Here is a 19486-nt window from a genome sequence, read left to right on the forward strand (position 1 = left end):
AAAAATTTGACAAAATTTTCTATAGAAATAAAATTATGACAAAATTTTCTATAGTAATAAAATTTTGACAAATTTAACTATAGAAATAAAATTTTGACTAATTTTCTATAGAAATAAAATTTTGACAAAATTTTCTACAGACAAAAAATTTTGACAAAATTTTCTGTAGAAATAAAATGTTGTAAACATTTTTTATAGAAATAGAATTTTAGCAAAATTTTGTACAGAAATAACATTTCTATAGAAATAAAATTTTGAGAAAATTTTCTATAGAAATAAAATTTTGAGAAAATTTTCTGTAGAAATAAAATTTTGAGAAAATTTTCTATAGAAATAAAATTTTGTGAACATTTTCTATAGAACTAATATTTTTCGTTTTGTTTTGTTATTGTTGGTTTGTACTTCAATCATATGTGTTTTTATACCCTTCACCATAGAATGGGGGTATATTAACTTTGTCATTCCGTTTGTAACACATCGAAATGTTGTTCTAAGACCCCATAAAGTATATATATTCTGGGTCGTGTTGAAATTCTGTGTCGATCTGAGCATGTCCGTCAGTCTGTCCGTCTGTTGAAATCACGCTAACTTCCGAACGAAACAAGCTATAGACTTGAAACTTGGCACTGGTAGTTGTTATTGATGTAGGTCGGTTGGTATTGCAAATGGGCCATATCGGTCCACTTTTACGTATAGCCCCCATATAAACGGACCCCCAAATTTGGCTTGCAGACCCTCTAAGAGAAGCAAATTTCATCCGATCCGGCTGAAATTTGGTACATGGTGTTTGATATGGTCTCCAACAACCATGCAAATAGTGGTCCACATCGGTCCATAATTATATATAGCCCCCATATAAACCGATCCCAAGATTTGGCTTGGTACATGGTGTTGGTATATAGTCTCTAACAACCATGCAAATAGTGGTCCACATCGGTCCATAATTAAATATAGCCCCCATATAAACCGATCCCCGATTTGGTTTGCGGAGCCTCTAAGAGAAGCAAATTTCATCCGATCTGGCTGAAATTTGGTATATGGTGTTAGTATATGGTCTCTAACATCTATGCAAAAATTGGTCCACAGCGGTCAATAATTATATATAGCCCCCATATAAACCGATCCCCAGATTTGACCTCCGGAGCCTCTTGGAAGACCAATATTCATCTGATTCATTAACCATGAAATGATGCAGTACCACAGTTTTTCTCACAGACTGTCCAACCCGTTAGCAAACTTAAGTTGGGTCTTAATACTATTCAGCGACAAATATTCCTTCAAAGCAAGTACATTCATAAAAGTTTTATAAACTCCCACATTTAGTATTTTTTATTATCGAATTAAGAGTAGAAAGTTTCTTTCATTCCCATCCCATTATCATGTTTTCATCTTTGTTCCAAGAAAAGAATATCACTATAGAGTTGCAACATGAAAGGAAAAACACATGACAGCTAATTGATTTAGTTTGCAAATTTACTCAGACAAAAATCGATTTAAGCCAATATGGTGCATATGAAGAAAAATCAAAATATCGAAAGTTTTCCAATAGATATGAAATTTTTTATTGGAGATATGCATTATGCCAATAGTGCTTGCCAAGAAGTTTCTTAAAATCAAAGGCGAAATATTCGATAAAGTTACACAGAAAAAAAAGTGTCTCGTAAAATTAAGAAGATTTTTACAATAATTTATTACCAGAATTTTCCAGAATTTTAGTTCATTTTTCGTATCTTGAACGAAAATTAACTACTCGAAAGGAAATTTTACAAATTCTAAGTAGCAATCGTTTAGTTCATGGCCTACAAAATACGATGGAAATTTCCTTAAAAAATTTCTTAAATGGTAGTTAAAAATTCGTTTGTCATGCTATAAAACTACTTGTGAAATGTAAAGTATTTTCTAAATAATAAGTGCAATTTACTATAAGATTTTTTTGTATGAGAAAATATTTTTTTACGAAAAATGAACTTGAAAGTGGATAGCAATTTCTTACTGACTATTCCTATAGTTAATAATTGTTGGTAAAAAATTACACAATGAAATATTTTTAGTTCACATATAATTAAATTTATAGACATTTTCGTCAAAAATGGTAGATAACATTTCATGAAAATTTTGCAAATTTTAAGTTAAACGTTTCATAGCTCATAAACTGGTGTGCCTTTACGAATATTATTCTTAGAGTAAATTGTCAGCAGATGCGATGAACTAATGCATAGTACAGAGATCTTTATCGGAATAGTGGAATGTGATTAATGTAAAGATGATGTTACTTGAGTTTTGTTGTGTATACATGAGCGTGGGGTTGTTTTTATTTTTGTTCATTTAGTGGCTTGTGTGTGTGTGTTTGTTATTCGTTGATGGTTTTTGGCTGGATGAGGTGTTGTTTTCAATAAAGGCACATGTGTTTTTGTTGTTGTAGGAATGTTTTGGCTTTGCTTGGTTTTGTTTGGCATGCTTCAGTTGTATAGTTGGCGTTGGCGTGGGCTGTTGCATCTTTTAAATAGGTATGCAACAAGGGAATATAAAGGCATGGAATATTTTGGATTTTTGAGTCATATATTGGTGTTTGTTTATTTAACCTTTTAAATGAAAGTTATTAATATTTTATCGGTAGTTTAGAAAAAAGATATTAAGAATATTTAGTAAAATATGTTGAAATTGAAAGTGTATTGAAATTTTCATTATTCAATGTAAAAAATTAATATTCAATTCCAGATGAATTTGGAAAATTTTTGTAATATCTCAGCGTATAGTTTATTCATAAATTGGTAAGTATTTTCTTAATATGGCTTTCTTTTGAAAAGAATATTTTTTATGTATATTATTATTTGTTAATTATTTTTTTTTGGAAACCAGTTTAATGTTTTTCTTTGTTGTAAAAGCGATATTTAATTTCAGAGCAACTCCAGACGGATTAAAACAAATTTAAAAAGGTAGAGAATTGGTAAGTTTTCTTTTAAAAATTGGCTTTCTTTCAACTAGAATATTTACGTTTTTATGCCCTTTTTATCATCAAAATTACAGGTTTTTAATACCTTATTTTAGTATTTCTTTAATTAATTTTTTTTGAAACTAATGTAATATTTTTTATCTAAAAATAAATATTTAATTTCAGAATAACCCCTTAAAATTTGGACAAATTTTTAGTACACCTTTGCCTGTAATTTAATAGTGAATTGGTAAGTTTTCTTTAACTTTCTTTTAACCCTGGACAGCCATCCTTATTTTTTGTACATTAACGTCATCCTTCGTCATTTTGACTACGGCTGATTTCAAGACGATATAATTTTCATCGTGAGCGAAAAAGTGAACCAAACTTGAATTTATTTTCTTATTCAATTTGGTTTTAAGTAGTATAAAACAAAAATTCATAAAACGGTCGAATTAGTATAACTTAAATTTACCATTTCCCAATAGACTAAAATGCATTTTAAATCGAAAATGAAATTACGTGTCGTCATTTTGACGAATGATGACTGTCTAGGGATGTCAAGAATATTTAGTTTTTTATGCATATTATTATTTTTTTCATTAGATTTTTTGAAAACCTATTTAATAATTTTATTTAATATTTAATTTCAGAGTAACCCAAATAAATTTGGACAACTTTTTATATTTCCCCTCAGCGTACAATTTAATAGAGAATTGGTAAGTTTTATATTAAAACTTTTGCTTTCTTTCAACTAGAATATTTATTTCATTATATCTTTCACATCGATAACAACACAGTTTTATGAGTTTATTTAGAATACTTCATTATTTCTCTAATTGTTTCAGGTACAAATTTTATGAGATACGTTTTCCAAAGAAAAGTTGAATTCCTTACACCATTTGATAAAATGCCCCAAATATGGTAAGTTACAAGCTAAAATGAAGAACTAAAAATTATATTTCATTACATGGTATTAATTTTTAACAATTTTCATTATTGTTTCCATTTTTTTCCAGCAAGATATGTGAAAAAATTACCTACGATGAAGAAAAAAAGGATAAGTCAAAATGTCCAAAAAGCGGGTTCAAACGAACTACTCTCTTTTCCATGTGGTCATAATTTTTATTCACAAAAAACATTGTATTAAGAACTTTCATCATAAGTTTTTATAATAAAGTACTTTTGCTTAAAGATAGTTTCATTTTAATGTATGAAAATTCTCATAATAGTAAAACGGTTTGTTGTTACTTTAATTATTTAATTTCTCTATACTGTGGAATGATTGATTTAAAAATAGTCTAGTCGTCGACATTTTAAAGAGACTGTTAACCAATTTTTATTATCGGGTTTCCCACAAAATAAGCAAGTAAACTAAAATAATACTGACTTTTTAACTTGGTAGGGGTATATAAATCTTATGGTGTTGTAAAAATGAACTAAACTACAATGTTATAGATGAACTAAAGTTTAAGAAAATTATAAACTAGACAAGTTGAAAAAAATCTTAAGGGCTAAATCATGGTCAATATTACTACAGTTTAGTTCATTTTGCAATGGAAAAGGGTTCACTGTTTTTTCAGTGTACCAAGACTTTATCGAAGATTGATATAGAAATCTTAGCAAAATGCAGAAAGTAGAAGAGGGGGAAGAACAACAGAGATAAGTTAGATGGAGGTGCTGTAGAGTGGAGAGGAGAGGACTATATTGTTTTCTTGACAATATCTGTTAATTGTACGATGGCGAGAAGGGAGCATCCTAATGATCTTCGAAACAGGCATAGACTCATCATTGCCCAGAAATGTCACGATGGTGTATAGATGGATATATAGTAAGCCCTCAATGAAGACCATTAGTGAAGTTTTCTAAATTTTAGATAACTTAAATTTCACACAAAATACTTGCACATTTAAAAATAAACAAGTATATACGGCCGTAAGTTCGGCCAGGCCGAATTTTATGTACCCTCCACTATGGCTTGCATAGAAACTTGTACTTAAGACTGTCATCCACAATCGAATTACTTGGGTTGCGGTAACACTTGCCGATGGCAAGGTATCTTAACACCTCTAATCGCTGTCTTCTAAATTGTAAGTAAGTCCATACGTGGTATATATTAAACTAAAAAAGCCCGATTAAATACGTAAATTATTCAGTTTGGCAAAATTTTCTATAGAAAAAAAATTTTGACAAACTTTCCTATAGAAATAAAATTTTGACAAAATTTTCTACGGAAATAAAATTTTGACAACGTTTTCTATAAAAATAAAATTTTGACAAAATTTTCTATAGAAATACAATTTTGGCAAAATTTTCTACGGAAATAAAATTTTTACAAAATTTTCTACAGAACTGAAATTTTTCTATAGAAATAAAATTTTGACGCAGTTTTATATAGAAATAAAAATTTTGACAAAATTTTCTATAAAAAAAAATGTTGACCAATATGTTGTATAGTAATAAAATTTGTACAAAATATTTTATAGTAATAAAATTTTGATAAAATTTTCTATAGAAATAAAATTTTGACGCAGTTTTGTATAGAAATAAATATTTTGACTAAATGTTCTATAGAAATAAAATGTTGATCAATATGTTGTATAGTAATAAAATTTTGACAAAATTTTCTATAGTAATAAAATTGTGACAAAATATTCCATAGTAATAAAATTGTGACAAAATATTCCATAGAAATAAAATTTTGACAAAATTTTCTATAGAAATAAAATTTGGACAAAATTGTCTATAAAAAAAATTTGGACAAAATTTTCTATAGATAAAAATTTTTGATAAAATTTTGTATAGAAATAACATTTTGACAAAATTTTTTTCTGGTAATAATTTTTTGACAAAATTTTCTATAGCAAATTTGACCAAATAAAATTTTGACAAAATTTGTTTATAGTAATAAAATTTTGAAAAAATTTTCTATAGTAATAAAATTTGGACAAAATTTTCGATAGAAATAAAATTTTTGATAAAATTTTGTATAGAAATAAAATTTTGACAAAATTTTTTTCTGGTAATAATTTTTTGACAAAATTTTTTATAGAAATTTCTATAAAAAATTTGACAAACTAAAATTTTGACAAAATTTGTTTATAGTAATAAAATTTTGACAAAGTTTTCTATAGTAATACAATTTTGACAAAATTTTCTATAGTAATAAAATTTGGACAAAATTTTCGATAGAAATAAAATTTAGACAAAATTTTCTATAGAAATAAAATTTTTATAAAAGTTTCTATTGATATAAAATTTTGACAAAATTTTCTATAGATAAAAATTTTTGATAAAATTTTGTATAGAAATAAAATTTTGACAAAATTTTTTTCTGGTAATAATTTTTTGACAAAATTTTCTGTAGAAATTTCTATAAAAAATTTGACAAAGTAAAATTTTGACAAAATTTGTTTATAGTAATAAAATTTTGATAAAGTTTTCTATAGTAATACAATTTTGACAAAATTTTCTATAGTAATAAAATTTGGACAAAATTTTCGATAGAAATAAAAATTTTGTCAAAATTTTCTATAGATAAAAATTTTTGATAAAATTTTGTATAGAAATAAAATTTTGACAAAATTTTTTTCTGGTAATAATTTTTTGACAAAATTTACTATAGAAATTTCTATAGAAAATTTGACAAAATAAAATTTTGACAAAATTTGTTTATAGTAATAAAATTTTGAAAAATTTTTCTATAGTAATAAAATTTGGACAAAATTTTCGATAGAAATAAAATTTTTGATAAAATTTTGTATAGAAATAAAATTTTGACAAAATTTTTTTCTGGTAATAATTTTTTGACAAAATTTTCTATAGAAATTTCTATAAAAAATTTGACAAAGTAAAATTTTGACAAAATTTGTTTATAGTAATAAAATTTTGATAAAGTTTTCTATAGTAATACAATTTTGACAAAATTTTCTATAGTAATAAAATTTGGACAAAATTTTCGATAGAAATAAAATTTTTGTCAAAATTTTCTATAGATAAAAATTTTTGATAAAATTTTGTATAGAAATAAAATTTTGACAAAATTTTTTTCTGGTAATATTTTTTTGACAAAATTTACTATAGAAATTTCTATAGAAAATTTTGACAAAATAAAATTTTGACAAAATTTGTTTATACTAATAAAATTTTGAAAAATTTTTCTATAGTAATAAAATTTGGACAAAATTTTCGATAGAAATAAAATTTTTGATAAAATTTTGTATAGAAATAAAATTTTGACAAAATTTTTTTCTGGTAATAATTTTTTGACAAAATTTTCTATAGAAATTTCTATAAAAAATTTGACAAAGTAAAATTTTGACAAAATTTGTTTATAGTAATAAAATTTTGATAAAGTTTTCTATAGTAATACAATTTTGACAAAATTTTCTATAGTAATAAAATTTGGACAAAATTTTCGATAGAAATAAAATTTTTGTAAAAATTTTCTATAGATAAAAATTTTTGATAAAATTTTGTATAGAAATAAAATTTTGACAAAATTTTCTATAGATAAAAATTTTTGATAAATTTTTTATAGTAATAAAATGTTGACAAAATTTTGTATAGTAATAAAATGTTGACAAAATTTTCTATAGAAATAAAATTTTGACAAAATTTTCTATAAAAATAAAAATTTTGACAAAATTTTCTATAGAAATAAAAATTTTGACAAAATTTTCTATATAAATAAAATTTTGACAAAATTTTCTATAGAAATAAAAATGTTGACAAAATTTTCTATAGAAATAAAATTTGACAAAATTTTCTATAGAAATAAAATTTTGTTAAAATTTTCTATAGAAATAAAATGTTGATAGATTATTTTTGGGGGATCGGCTATATATAACTATAGACCGATATAGACCAATTTTTGCATGGTTTTTAGAGACCATTCAGCCACCGTGGCGCAATGGTTAGCATGCCCGCCTTTCATACACAAGGTCGTGGGTTCGATTCCTGCTTCGACCGAACACCCATCTCAGTAATGCTAAATTTCAATCGGATCGGGTGAATTTTTCTCTTCCAAGGAACTCCGGAGGTCAAATCTGGGGATCGGCTTATATGGGGGCTCCATATAATGATGGAGCGATATGTACCAATTCCTTCATGGTTGTCAGAGACCATAGACTAACACCACGTACCAAATTTCAACCGAATCGGATGAATTTTGCTCATCCATGAGGCTCTGGAGGTCAAATCTGGGGATCGGCTTATATGGGGGCTATACATAATTATGGACTGATGTGAACCAATTTTTGCATGGTTGTTAGAGACCATATACTAACACCATGTAGCAAATTTCAGCCGGCTCGGATGAAATTTGCTTCTCTTAGATTCCCCGCAAACCAAATCGGGCGATCGATTTATATGGGGGCTATATAATTATGGACCGATTTGGACCAAATTTTGCATGGTTGAGAGATACCATTTACTTGCATAACGTACCAAATTTCAACCGGATCGGATGAATTTTGCTCCTCCAAGACGCTCCGCAAATCAAATCTGAGCGTCGGTTTATATGGGGGCTATACGTAAAAGTGGTCCGATATGACCCATTTGCTATACCATCTCACCTACATCAATAACAACTACTTGTGCCAAGTTTCAAGTCGATAGCTTGTTTCGTTCGGAAGTTAGCGTGGACGGACGGACATGCTTAGATCGACTCAGAATTTTACTACGACCCAGAATATACAGTTTGTCAAGAAAGTGTTTTGACAATGGGATAAAAATTATGTTTTGTTCCAAAATTAAATATAATGAAATTTTAAAAAAATATTTTATTATGTATTTTGCAAAGTATACATACGTACACAGAATTAAAAATTTAATAAAATATTTAATATTTCAATTATTTCTAGAATTTGAAATATTTGGCAATGTCAAAAGACTTTCTTGACATACTGTATATACTTTATGGGGTCTTAGAGCAATATTTCGATCCTATGGGGGAGGGTATAAATAGAAATCTCTTTAAAATAAAAACAAAACTTTTTTTTTCAATATGACCCCTTCACGTGCTAACAGACTAGGGTTGAGATAAAATCTGGAAGAAAAAAAAACCAAATTCATGATATATTTGTCTGACTAATAGTCTATTTTTGTATGAATAACTCATATATGATTTTATGATAGAGATTGTTTCATTTTTCTATGGTCAAGTTTTAATGGCATTGTAAATATTTACATTTTGTTAACATTTCCAATGTGCTCTTCACATATATATATAGAGAGTCACTTTAGGCTTGTTTTGTTTTCTAAATGCATTCCTATTCGATGTACGACCAAATAAAATATTTTTTTTTTTTTCGTTGAATTTCTAATGTGCGTAGATATGATGTACTCGTATCGACATGTGTCCAGATGTTTTTATTGGTAAAAAAAATAGACATGATTAGTTCATCATAAATCATCAATAAATATAAGAAGACAATTTGTGAAGTAGGCTAACACAACTAATTAAAGTTTTCTAGGAAGATGCTTTGAAGTTGACAATAAAAACAAATATTCCTTCTTTCAACAAAGGGAAAGGGTGTTCAAAGAGATAAGGGGTACTTTACAATCCAAAATGAAATTTTAAATTAGACTGACTGATGGGCTTTGACGAGAAGCGTAAATTCCTTTTCGTTGAAGGCATCTAGCCAGACTTACGGACGGACATATAGTATTACACTGAAAAAAAAATCATCCCCGGTTCCAAAGATTACTTATTTACGCTGGTGATTTTGGTATTAAGTCCTAGCCAAAGAAACAGACAATTTAAGTATTAACAAAAAGACACAATTCTCTTTTAAATTTGAATTTTGCAACAAAAAAAATAAATTTTAATTTATTCAATGTTTTTATACCCACCACCATAGAATGGTTATGGGGGTATAATAATTTTGTTATTCCGTTTGTAACACATCGAAATATCGATTTTTCGACTATGTAAAGTATATATATTCTTGATCAGGGAAAAATTCTAAGACAATATATGCATGTCCGTCTGTCTGTCTATCTGGCTGCCTGTCTGTTGTAATCACGCTACAGTCTTCAATAATGGAGGAATCGTGCGGAAATTTTGCACAAACTCGTCTTTTGTCTGCAGGCTGGTCAAGATCGAAGATGGGCTGTATCGGTCCAGGTTTTGATATAGTCCCCATATAAATCGACCTCCCAATTTGATGTCTTGGGCTTATAGAAACCGTAGTTTTTATCCAATTTCCCTGAAATGGGAAAACTAGAGGTATATTAGGAATATTTCACCCCATTTATACTGTAGGTCAAAATAGAGAACACAATTATTACATTACCAATGTCGAAATCGAGGGCTTTGTCTAACCCCCATATATCGTATATCATTTTCCAATTTGGGCAAAAATACACAAAATGACTTTATACTTCTAATCAATATTTATTGACTGATAAATCATAAATGTTCTTTTTCGAAATTACCTTTAGATTTAAATATTTCCATCATTGTGTTCAGCCGCAGGGCATTAGCCGATTTAAATTTCTGGAGTTTGGAGATTTTGTAGAAGTCCAAAAAAATATTGCCCAAATCGTCTCAGATTTAAATATATGTGTATGGGAACATAAACCTTTTGCACCCAATAAATTTGAGCGATTTGAGATGGTCCCGAAAATGTACATCTACAATGTGGTGTAGACTAAATTACAGTCTGCCCCGATCGACTTAAGACTTTCCTTATTTTTATACCCTGCGCTACACTGTAGAACAGGGTATTATAAGTTAGTGCATATGTTTGCAACACCCAGATGGCGACGAGATAGACACATGATGTCTTTGGCAAAAATGCTCAGGGTGGGCTCCTGAGTCGATATAGCCATGTCCGTCTGTCCGTGAACACATGTTTGTAATCAAAGTCTAGGTCGCAGTTTTAGTCCAATCGACTTCAAATTTGGCACAAGTAAGTGTTTTGGCTCACAATAGAACCCTATTGATTTTGGAAGAAATCGGTTCAGATTTAGATATAGCTCCCATATATACATTTCGCCCGATATGGACTTATATGGCCCCATAAGGCAGAGTTTTACCCTAATTTGCTTAAAATTTTGCACAAGAAGAACAATTAGTACTATAGTCAAGTGTGCCAAATTTTATTGAAATTGGTTCAGATTTAGATATAGCTCCCATATATATTTTTCGCCCGATATGGGCTAATACGGTCCCAGAAGCCAGAGTTTTAACCCAATTTGTTTGAAATTTTGCTCTAGAAGTACAATTATTAGTGTAGTCAAGTGCACCCAGAAAAAACTGCCTTCGAAACTAAAGGAAAAAATGTTCATTAATATGGTTTATCCATTTTATTACCATTAAGGTAAATTTTTGTGAGAAATAATAAAATTTACTTGTTTCAGTAAAAAAATCCTAAACTGTAAGCAGTTAGGAATAGTTCATTAACTAGAATAAGGCACGGAATTTTACTCATACAGTTTTCTTCGCTGGGTATAAGAATTTACTACTGAACAAGAAAATTTTATTCACCGATAACAAAGCATTCGTAAAAATAAACAAAATCCGAACTAAAACCAAGTTTCCTCAAAATTAGTAAAATTTCTTATAAAATGATAATTGCGACTTCCTTTGTAATAAAGGGTGATTTGTTAAGAGCTTGATAACTTTTTTTTTAAAAAAAACGCATAAAATTTGCAAAATCTCATCGGTTCTTTATTTGAAACGTTAGATTGGTCCATGACATTTACTTTTTGAAGATAATTTCATTTAAATGTTGACCGCGGCTTCGTCTTAGGTGGTCCATTCGGAAAGTCCAATTTTGGGCAACTTTTTCGAGCATTTCGGCCGGAATAGCCCGAATTTCTTCGGAAATGTTGTCTTCCAAAGCTGGAATAGTTGCTGGCTTATTTCTGTAGACTTTAGACTTGACGTAGCCCCACAAAAAATAGTCTAAAGGCGTCAAATCGCATGATCTTGGTGGCCAACTTACCGGTCCATTTCTTGAGATGAATTGTTCTCCGAAGTTTTCCCTCAAAATGGCCATAGAATCGCGAGCTGTGTGGCATGTAGCGCCATCTTGTTGAAACCACATGTCAACCAAGTTCAGTTCTTCCATTTTTGGCAACAAAAAGTTTGTTAGCATCGAACGATAGCGATCGCCATTCACCGTAACGTTGCGTCCAACAGCATCTTTGAAAAAATACGGTCCAATGATTCCACCAGCGTACAAACCACACCAAACAGTGCATTTTTCGGGATGCATGGGCAGTTCTTGAACGGCTTCTGGTTGCTCTTCACTCCAAATGCGGCAATTTTGCTTATTTACGTAGCCATTCAACCAGAAATGATCCTCATCGCTGAACAAAATTTGTCGATAAAAAAGCGGATTTTCTGCCAACTTTTCTAGGGCCCATTCACTGAAAATTCGACGTTGTGGCAGATCGTTCGGCTTCAGTTCTTGCACGAGCTGTATTTTATACGGTTTTACACCAAGATCTTTGCGTAAAATCTTCCATGTGGTCGAATAACACAAACCCAATTGCTGCGAACGGCGACGAATCGACATTTCACGGTCTTCAGCAACACTCTCAGAAACAGACGCAATATTCTCTTCTGTACGCACTGTACGCATTCGTGTGGTTGGTTTAATGTCCAATAAAGTAAACTGAGTGCGAAACTTGGTCACAATCGCATTAATTGTTTGCTCACTTGGTCGATTATGTAGACCATAAATCGGACGTAAAGCGCGAAACACATTTCGAACCGAACACTGATTTTGGTAATAAAATTCAATGATTTGCAAGCGTTGCTCGTTAGTAAGTCTATTCATGATGAAATGTCAAAGCATACTGAGCATCTTTCTCTTTGACACCATGTCTGAAATCCCACGTGATCTGTCAAATACTAATGCATGAAAATCCTAACCTCAAAAGAATCACCCTTTAGAAAGTTTTTCATACATACGAACAACACTTGGCATAGAAAAATATTTTAGTTCATTCGTACTAAGAAGTATGCAATCCTTTCAAAACTTAAGGAAACACACTTGTTAGAATATAGGAAATTTTCCTATATTTCTATTGTCTACCTGTAATCGATACCTGTCATCGTAATCGATGCGTTTGCGCGTGGGTGTAATCGATATGTTTGCGCGTGGGTTGTTTTTTAGTTGGAATCGCGTTGTTGTGGTATACGGAGAGATTGTTAAAAAATAATATGGTAAAATAATATAATAAATAACAAATAAAATATATAAAATATTTGTTATTTTAAATAATTTTCGTTTTTTGAAAACAAATCTATCAATGTTCGTGGTGGTGTATAAAGAAAGAAAACACCAGCAGAATAACAACACTTTCATTTATCTTCATTTTGGAATCTTCAATTATCAGGTAATATTCAGTGACGCTAACCTTTTGTAACAAAAATGGTTTATGATTTTTTATATTTGTATGTATTGAAATTGCAAAAGGAGGACAAAATCGTTAACTTAATAAAAGTGAAAAGTACAAGAAGAAGAAAAAGTGCGTTTTACAGTTGATAATATCACATGGAAATTGGAAATAGTGCAATAATAAACTAATATTTCAAGGACAGTCGATGCTGTTGATTACTAATAAATATATTCAATATATTAATAAAACATGTCTTTTATTGAAGATAAAATTGCTTATATAAATAAATAAAATTGTATTTAAAAACGAAGGTAAGCAGTTCTAATTATGAAGTAAAAGTTTTACCACAAATATGTAAGATTTGTCCAAATGAATGAAAAAATTTCAAAAAAATCATTCCATATATGAATTCAAATCAGTTAAATTTTTTCATTCTGTAGTATAGTGGTACATAAATATAGGAAAATGTTAACTAATATATGGAGTGCCTTATACCTAATTTCTACGAAAATCACATCGTTCAAACAAATAAAAATGTCTTTGGCGCTATACGAAGTTCAACTTTCTTCACAATGAGTTCATTTTAACTTAAAGAAGGGGTCACTTTTTTCTGGGTGTGTGCCAAATTTTATTGAAATCGGTTCAGATTTAGATATAGCTTCCATATATATCGTTCGCCCGATTTACACTCATATGACCGCAGTGGCCAATCTTTTATTCCGATTTAATTGAAATTTTGCACATGGAGTATAATTAGCATTGTAGCTATGCGTGCCAAATTTGGTTGAAATCGCTTCAGATTTGGATATAGGTCCCATATATAGCTTTCGCCCGATTTACACTCATATGACCAAGTTTTTGCTCCGATTTAGTTGAAATTTTGCACAGAGAATAGAATTAGCATTGTAGCTATGCGTGCCAAATTTGGTTGAAATCGCTTCAGATTTAGATATAGCTCACATATATATGTTTTTCTTATTTCGGCAAAAATGGTTTTCCTTGTAAAATCGCCACTGCTTAGTCTAAAAGTTGTAAAAATGACTCTAATTTTCCTAAACTTCTAATACATATATATCGAGCGATAAATCATAAATAAACTTTTGCGAAGTTTCCTTAAAATTGCTTCAGATTTAAATGTTTCCCATATTTTAATACCCTCCACCATAGGATGGGGGTATATTAACTTTGTCATTCCGTTTGTAACACATCGAAATATTGCTCTAAAACCCCATCTATATATATAAAATTCAATCTATGTTTGTTTATTTGTTTGTTTGTTTGTTTGATTGTTTGTTTGTATGTACCGAGTTGGCTCCGAAACGGCTGATCCGATTTACTTGAAACTTTCAGAGATCGTAGGGGGCGTTCATGTGGTGAAAATAGGGTACCTCATTTTTTGACACCTGTTCGCGGAGGGGGACCTCCCCTTCGTCGGACTTTTTGGAAATTGGACCAAAGTTGACAGATTTGCTTGAAATTTTCATTGAAGATTAGGGTTAGCATCTAGACAAAGATCCTCTAATTTTTATTTCGATATTTGGTGGCGAAGGGGAGCCTCCCCTTTGTTCGACATTTTTTTTTAAGTACAGTGAAAAAACTAAAATTCTCTAAATTATCTGAGATTTAGAGAGAACATGTGGCGAGGTTATGGAATTAATATGGGGTACCCGATGATTTCATATGTGGATGGGGAGGGGGACCTCCCCCTTACCCTACTTTTTGAAACTTGGAACAAAATTATGCGATTTGCTTGAAATTTTCATTGAATGTTAGGGTTGGCATCTAGACAAAAATCCGCTACATTATATTTCGATATTTGGTCGGGGAGGGGGATCACCCCTTTGTTCGAATTTTTTTGTTTGAAAGTACAAACAAAACTAAACTCCCCCGACTGAAATTTTACGGATAAAATGGGTTATGAAATTTATATCAGGTTCTCGATTTTTTAATAAAAATAAAAGGGCATAGGGAGGTATCCGCTTCTCTTAAGTACATACAGAGAAACAATTAAACTTTACCGAGTTACTTGAAATTTACAGAGGACTGGGGAGAGGCTACGATGTTAATAGTTGATACCTGATTTTGTGATATTTGGACGGAAGAGAGGCCGCCCTTTTAGGCTTATAATTTGCTTGACATTTTCTGGGACGTTTACAAAAGATACGCTACATCACTTTTCGATATTTAGTCGGGAAGGAGGTCCTCCTCTAAAACTACAAAAAAACAACAATTCTTAAGTTTTCTTTAAATTTATATAGGCAGTGGGGGAAGGTTATGAACCTTCCTTCCCCACACTTGAAGGAAAGTTTCAAGAAATTTCAGGGAAGGTGCTAGGTGCTATTCACTACGGTGTTTGTCGATATTGTATCGGGGAAAGTTACGTCCCTTTAAAACAATAGAGCAAAATTTAAACATCGCCGATCTACTTGAAATTTACGGGGAACGTGGGAGGAGGTGATTAAATTTATACATGATTTTTAAATTAGTATATGATTTTTCGATATCTGGTTGGGGAAGGGGAAAATTGAAATAAACTTTGTCGATTTACTTCGATAGAATTTATAGGGACCACTGAGTAGTTGTGAAATTAATATAGGGTATGTGATAGTCAGGTATCAGGTCGGAGTGGAGCGAAGGTGGGGAGAGGTTTCTCTTTAATCCGTTTTTTTTTTTTCTTAAATTGAAAGTAGAGGGTTGTCCGTAAATGGGAACTCGGTACATAATTTTATGATTTTTGCACAGGCTTCTGTCAGACTTCTTTTTAGTAAAGAACTTAAATTTACATGAAATTGGCAGCCAACGTAGAGGGTGCATCATTTTCCAACATTTTAACAAATGTTAGTGTGGTACATTTTTTACTACTTTTGCTTTTTCCGATTTATGGGATGGGAAACAGTAATTCTTTGTATGTTATTATAATGTAGTGCTTAATTTTCAGATATGTTGATGAAAAGGATACCTTTCCTTGACAAACCACACTTAAAATTCACATGAAATATAGAAGAAGGTACACCCTCTCCCGCCGTATTTGTACCTATAAACGAAAAATCAAGTAATCCGATTTGTTTAAAAGAATTCAAATCTTTTCGAATTTGTTTTCAGCACGAAGGATATAGTTGACTAAGTTAACGCAAAATATTCCTCCAAATATGCTTCGGAAGGCGCAGCGAAGCGGGCCGGGTTACGCTAGTAAAGTATATATATTCTGGGTCGTAGTGAAATTCTGAGTCGATCTGAGCATGTCCGTCCGTCCGTCTGTTGAAATCACACTAACTTCCGAACGAAACAAGCTATTGACTTGAAACTTGGTGCAAGTAGTTGTTATTGATGTAGGTCGGATGGTATAGCAAATGTGCCATATCGGTCCACTTTTACGTATAGCCCCAAATTTGGCTTGCAGACCCTCTAAGAGAAGCAAATTTCATCCGATCCGGCTGAAATTTGGTACATGGTGTCAGCATATGATTTCTAAAAACCATTCAAAAATTGGTCAACATCGGCCCATAATTATATATAGCCCCCATATAAACCTATCCCCCGATTTGGCTTGCGGAGCCTCTAAGAGAATCAAATTTCATCCGATCCGGCTGAAATTTGGTACATGGTGTAAGTCTCTAACAACTATGCAAAAATTGGTCCACATCGGTCAATAATTATATATAGCCCCCATATAAACCGATCCCGATTTGGCTTGCGGAGCCTCTAAGAGAAGCAAATTTCATCGGATCCGGCTGAAATTTGGTATATGGTGTTAGTATATAGTCTCTAATGACCATGCAAAAAATGGTCAATATCGGTCCGTAATTATATATAGCCCCCATATAAACCGATCCCCCGATTTGGCTTGCGGGGACTCTAAGAGAAACAAAATTCATCCGATTTGGATGAAATTTGGTACATGGTGTCAGCATATGTTTTCTAAAAACCATGCAAAAATTGGTCCACATCGGCCCATAATTATATATAGGCCCCATATAAACCGATACCCCGATTTGGCTTGCGGAGCCTCTAAGAGAAGCAAATTTCATCCGATCCGGCTGAAATTTGGTACATGGTGTTAGTATATGGTCTCTAACAACCACGCAAAAATTGGTCCACATCGGTTCATAATTATATATAGCCCCCATATAAATCGATCCCCGATTTGGCTTACGGAGCCTCTAAGAGAAGCAAATTTTATCCGATCCCGCTGAAATTTGGTATATGGTGTTAGTATATGGTCTCTAATGTCCATGCAAAAATTGGTCGAAATCGGTCCATAATTATATATAGCCCCCATATAAACCGATCCCCCGATTTGGATTGCGGACTCTCTAAGAGAAGCAAATTTCATCTGATCCGGCTGAAATTTGGTACATGGTATAGTATATGGGCTCTAATAATCTTGTAAAAGTTGGTCTATATCGGTCCATAATTATATATAGCCCACATATAAACCGATCCCCCGATTTGGCTTGCGGAGCCCCTTGGAAGAGCAAAATTCATCCGATTCGGATGAAATATAAACCGATCCTCAGATTTGACCTCCGGTGCCTTTTGGAGAAGCAAAATTCATCTGATCTGGTTGAAATTTAGTACGTTGTGGTAGTATATGATATTTAACAGCCATGCCAAAAGTGGTCCATATCAGTCCATAATCATATATAGCCCCCATATAAACCGATCCCGAGATTTGGTTTTGGAGCCTCTTGGAGGAGCAATTTTCATCCGAGTCAGTTGAAATTTGGTACATTATGGTTGTATATGGCCGTTAACAACCATGCCTAACTAGGTCCATATTGGTCTATAGTTATATATAGCCCTCAGAGAAATCGATCCCCAATCACAAAAAATTGGTCCATATCAAGTTCATAATTGTATATAGACCCCATATAAGCGACCCCCATATTTCAATTCTGGCTCTCTACCACGTATGGACTAACTCACAATTTAGAAAACAATGTTAAGAAGTTTTAAGATACCACAACCCAAGTAATTCGATTGTGGATGACAGTCTTTCGTAGAAGTTTCTAAGCAATCCATGGTGGAGGGAACATAAGCTTCGGCCTAGCCGAAAATACGGCCATATATACTTGTTTTGGATTATTTTTTTTTATTATTTTATTTTAAAGATATTTATCCTTAATCTTGTGTAAATTTGTCGTATTCAAATTTAGTGATGATAAGTGTGATTTTTATGTTATGTGATTATGTATACGGTGAAACCTCTCAAACTAAAAAATTATAAAAGTGGAAACCTCCCAAAAATAGACAATTTTCATGAGACAAAATATCATCTTAAGTATGGACAAAATACGCAAATCATATAGACTTTCTTTAGTAACCTTTTATATTGGTCTAGAAAGCTGGCAATAGCATTTGCCTTTTTTGCAAAAAAAAAATATATATTTTTCCCTATGAATAAAAAACTCGCTCCATTTATCCTTTTATTCGAAGAACCTTTTTTGTGATAATCACTCACCTTCTAATGATGTTGGATATTTTTTGTTTGTTTGTTATGTTCTTGTTCCTGTTCCTGTTCCTTTTGTTTGTTTGTTGGTGTTTCTATAGAATTTTTTGTAGGTTTGGTCCAAGCTCAAGATTTTAAATTGAAATGTCCTTCACATTTGTTTGGTTTTCATTTAATACAAAAATGTTTTGCATACACTCTTGGTGAGGGTTTGGGCGAAATAAAATCCTTGAATTAGGAAAATTTAAGATTTTATTTAAAAGCTTTTCTATTGGAATTATGGGATGGGATTTTTTTGCCTATAAAATATATTTTCGTGTTTTTTTTTAATTTTTTTTCTTTGTGGAACACTTTAGTCAGGAAATTTTGTTTGTTTGCGTTTTTTGTTCATTTTTTTATGTTCTTATATAAACACACATTAAATTCCATTGGCGTGTTGATTATAAGCTAAAAACGAAGACAAAAACAACAACAGCAAAAAAAATCCTACTTTTTAAGCCGCCACAACAGAGAAACGCACTTGAGAGCAATGACAAGTAATTCCTTTTTTGCATTATTTACATACAAATGGAGACATACACACACACGCATACACACACAAAACAAAGATTTGTAAGGATATACCCGTCATAGTAGGATAAAACAAAAACACCAACAATAATACTATTTTACGTTTTATTTACTTTTTTTATACACTTCTGGCAAAATGCTACGCATAGACATCTTCTATTTTTTTTTTGCTTTTA

General features: G+C 31.1%; 1 protein-coding gene across 1 annotated transcript in view; it reads right to left on the reverse strand.

Moving 5' to 3' along the window:
* Window positions 1–18963, reverse strand: part of 5-HT1B (5-hydroxytryptamine (serotonin) receptor 1B) — a 151213-nt gene extending 132250 nt beyond the window's left edge. The window contains exon 1 of the mRNA XM_075312924.1: window positions 18753–18963. The gene's annotated coding sequence lies outside the window, so the exon portion shown is untranslated. The remainder of the gene's footprint in view (window positions 1–18752) is intronic.
* Between the last annotated feature and the right edge of the window lie 523 nt (window positions 18964–19486).

The sequence above is a fragment of the Haematobia irritans genome, chromosome 5 (assembly GCF_050003625.1).
Source record: "Haematobia irritans isolate KBUSLIRL chromosome 5, ASM5000362v1, whole genome shotgun sequence".
NCBI lineage: Eukaryota > Metazoa > Arthropoda > Insecta > Diptera > Muscidae > Haematobia > Haematobia irritans.